Genomic DNA, 4,151 nt, shown 5'->3' on the forward strand with positions numbered 1-4,151 from the left:
GGTCCAAGTGGTGGCTCCCGGGTGAGTGAGTCGGGGTTAGGGCGAGCGTCTCGGGTTGGGAGAGGGGCCAGGGCCGGAGCCAGGCACTAGGGGCTGCGCTTGGGGAGAACTTTGCAGGGTAAGACTCTACTGCACCGCAGCCACGATTTGTGGTTTTTCTTTAGAACTCGGTTGTGTCCCCTCTTCTGCAGTAGGTGCCTGTCCCTAAGACGCCTTGTTTGTAAGTTAGGAAAACTGGGGGCGACAGTGAGTATGGAACGAATCAGCGTGCTCCACGCTTGTCATCGCGCTATAAACTCCTGGGGGTGTGCACTTCAGATTCTCATAAACTTTGCGGAACGCGGTTGTAAAACCTGGTGCGGTCCTGCATCATAGTTCAGGAAGGAGGTGCAGCTGGGCGCAGGTGGTAGCACACCCTCCTAGGATTGGCTCGGCTGCGGGTCCTTAGTTTTGACCTTCTTAAGGGATGGTTTCCTCTGTTGAGGTGTGTGAACCTGTCAGTGCGCAGTTCGTGTGGTCTTGAGATCAGGTTGAAGCGGACACAGGTGTGTGTGCGCACATGACTCTTGATGGTTTTCATTGTCAAGAACAAAGGGGGCAGGTGAAATTTCCTGCCTCCTGCTGGAGTGGCTAGTGCACAGCTTCCCTATGGGGGCCACAGTGTACCCGCCCCCCACCCCCAGTCAGCTTTTTGTCCACTCCTGCCTTCCTCAGGTGGTGCTGCTCACTCTGGTCTCCTCCCCTCCCCCTGGGGCTGCACTTGACCCTCAGCTGCTGGGCTGTGCCCCCTCCGGAAGCTAATGATGAGGACAGGATGGGATAAGGCCATCCTTTATCCCATCCCCGGGAGTCTCCGCCTGCATCCACTCTCCTCGCTCCTTCAGCTCAGGTGCCTATGCCTGCCCCCTGAAAGCAGGGGCGGGAATGGATGTTGCCTCAGGATGGCAACCTCCACTGAAGCCAGCTGCCTGGCTTCCTTTAGAGCAGCGGTTCTCAACCTGTGGGTCGTGACCCTTTGGCGGTCGAACGACCCTTTCACAGGGGTAGCCTAAATACATCCTGCATATCAGATATTTACATTACCATTGATAACAGTAGCAACATTACAGTTATGAAGTAGCAACGAAAATAATTTTATGGTTGGGGTTCACCACAACATGAGAAACTGTATTAAAGGGTCGCGGCACTAGGAAGGTTGAGAACCACTGCTTTAGAGGGAGGGGCTCACTGTTGTCTGTCTGACACAATGTTGTCTGCTGTCATCACTGCTTTGAAGTCATCTCACCTGACCTCTTGGGGCCCAATGAGCCGGTAAACCCACCAGCCTGTGCCTGATGGAGGCTAAGCTCAGCACCAGTGAAGAGCCGTTCTCCGTGATGTTCTGCCCTCTGTGCAGCTATGGGTGTGGGGGCACGTGGCCGGGGCTTTCACACAGAAGGCTGAGGCAGGGGTTGTCCAGGTGGAGTGCGTCCTGTGCCAAGGGGACCTATAGCCATGCTTGGGGGCACATCATTGGGTCACAGGCTGTGGAGTGGTATGGTGAGGTCCCAGGGATCTGCAGGGTGACAGGAAAGTGGCTTTTGTGTGGGCTTCCCTTGGTCATAAGGGGACAAGTTAGAAGCTGGCTAGGGGGCAGGGCTGTCTAGGTGTAGGGGGAAGATGGGAGGGGACCTGAGGCTGCCGGTATGAGTCCTTTGGGAGCGGTCTGGGCCCTTCTCTCTCCTCCTGTGGTGTTCTGCTGGAGGGTCTTTCTGAAAGGACACCGACACTATCGATGAATCCAGTGGCCTGGGCCCGTGTGTTTGTGACCAGCAAGTACAGCGCATGTGTTTTGGGTGCAGTTTGGTGAGTCTTGACAGATGTGCCTTGGAAACAACCACTCAGTCAAGATAAGGACATCTCCCTCGTCCAGACTTGTATTTTAACCTCATCTGGTTCCTCTTGGGGGCATTTAACATTGACACTCTCTTTCTCTGAGACGGTACCTCCCTGATGTCTGTCACGGGCCTGGCTGTGCAGTCTGTGACACTGATTTCTTTTTAATTGTCATTCTTTTTCCCGCCCATCCTTAATCACTGGGGCTCCCCAAAGGCCCATCATTGCCTGTTTCCTTGTTGGTGGTGACACCCTGGCCCCGTCCACTTCCTGGCTTGCATTCCCCTGTGCCCTCTGCCAATGGCCCCTGTCCCTCGCTTGCTGGTTCCCAGGAGAACCTCCTGTTGTTTGTATCTCCCTCGTTTCTTTCCTTCCATGTTCCCTGGGTCCTGGCGGGCTTCAGGAGGCAGGTTTGCTCTGGGGCGTGGGGCACTCTCGGTGTGTTCTGCTCTCTGGGCCGGCTCCTTTGGCAGGAGCACCTGCTCTGGTGCCATGGGGCTTGTCTACCTGCCTACTCTGTGCCCAGTGCCCTTCAGCTGGACCCTCTGGTCTCAAAGCCACCGCTCTATGCTCTTCTTGCTCTGACCTCGGGAGCCTCAAGCCAGGGCCTCTCCCTGCTTCCTCATCATCTGTTAAGACCTTCCTTCCACCTTAGTTAGAGTTAATCCTCTAGCAGCGATTTTCAACTGGTGTGTCCCAACAATTTTTAAAACATGCAATACCTGACTGTTTAGTCAGAGGCACTGACCTCTTTTCCCTTAGATTGTCAAACAAAAAAATGATAACAACCAACGATAGCCATCGGGTATTTTTTTGGTGTGCCGCAGAATTTTAGTAATTAGCTTCTGTGTGCCACGAGATGAAAAAAGTTGAAAACCACTGGTCTATAGTTAGTGGTCCCACTCTGGGTTCCCATCCAATCTTAGTGATCCTGGGCAAGATAGTCTTCTTAATAAATATACAGATAAATTAGACTTTATCAAAACTAAGAACTCTGTCTTCAAAAAACAGTTAAGAAAACGAAAGGGCAGGCTACAGACTGGAAACCTATACCTTGTTAAGCATTTCGACCTGTTTATTGGTTGAACTAGAGACATACCAAGTATGTCTTCAGGTTAATGTTATTAGGGGCAATTGATGAAATCCTGGTACATTTTTTTGGGAATTCCTGAAAAAAATATCCTCCAAGTCATAAGTTCTAGTTTAAAAGTAAGTAAAGTGAATAAATGCAGACTTCAGTGCCCTTGCTCACTGGTGGGATGTGGCCCACGTGTTCTCACGGGATAGCAGGACCGCAGAACCTGCAGTGAACGTAAGCAGCATCAGCACTTCTAAACCTTGTAGACGGGCGAACGAACCCGTTTGCTCAGTTTCTCACAAAACCTGCCACCATGTTCCCAGGGGCAAACAGCAGGTTTTTACCAGGTTCCAGGGCCCCACAAGCTTCCTTCAAAAGACCCATTAGCCAGGGATCAAAATGCACCTTTGACTTTTGGAAAGGCCTCAAGTCCCTTTGCTAACTCTGCCACATGTTCTCCGGTGAGGGAGGGCCCCAGTGGGGATGGAGCCTGAATCAGCACTGAAGGGGGTCTGGGAAAGTGGGTGGGACCCCGTTGACAAGAGAGGGTGTGTCCTTATTGCAGCAGCTGGGCAAGTGTCCTCAGGGCTGACCCGGAGGGACTGGGAGAGGTGGGTGGGATTGGAGAAGAGGGTGCTGGTGCTCCTGTGAGGGTCACTGAGCCTGGATAACTGGAAGAAGGGGTGCTGAGGGTGGGGTTTGGGTATGGGTGGGGTGCTGAGGAGCCACACAGGGGAGGTGGCAGCGGGGCGGGGGCGAGGTGGCAGCGCTCCAGCTCTGGAAAGCAGAGGCAGAAGACCATTGGTGAGAGATGAGGAATGCAGGGTGCCCAGAGGGGGTGGACAGGAAGCTGGGGACAGGTGCGAAAGGCTTCTGGGAAGGTCGGGTGAGAAGCTGTGGGGGGTCCAGTGCAGGGGCTGGTCTGTTCCTCTTATTGTTTGTTTAAGACAGGAAACGGGAGCAGATTTTTGGCTAGAGGTTTAGATGGCGTTAATGGCAGGGGAGAGCATGCTCCAGGGAGAGGAATAAGGGGATGGGGACAAATCAGCGCTGGGGTTAGAGCAGGGGTGGGCAAACTTTTTGACTCGAGGGCCGCAATGGGTTCTTAAACTGGACCGGAGGGCCGGAACAAAAGCATGGATGGAGTGTTTGTGTGAACTAATATAAATTCAAAGTAAACATCATTACATAAAAGGGT

At 53.0% G+C, this 4,151-nt stretch overlaps 1 protein-coding gene across 4 annotated transcripts in view; it reads left to right on the forward strand.

The window, feature by feature from the left end:
* The first annotated feature begins 6 nt into the window (after window positions 1–6).
* Window positions 7–4,151, forward strand: part of CTDP1 (CTD (carboxy-terminal domain, RNA polymerase II, polypeptide A) phosphatase, subunit 1) — a 36,106-nt gene continuing 31,961 nt past the window's right edge. For all 4 annotated transcript variants that reach the window (XM_014535919.1, XM_005861588.2, XM_005861589.2 and 1 more), the window contains exon 1: window positions 7–21. The gene's annotated coding sequence lies outside the window, so the exon portion shown is untranslated. The remainder of the gene's footprint in view (window positions 22–4,151) is intronic.

This window comes from Myotis brandtii, unplaced genomic scaffold, assembly GCF_000412655.1.
Source record: "Myotis brandtii unplaced genomic scaffold, ASM41265v1 scaffold154, whole genome shotgun sequence".
Classification (NCBI taxonomy): Eukaryota; Metazoa; Chordata; class Mammalia; order Chiroptera; family Vespertilionidae; genus Myotis; species Myotis brandtii.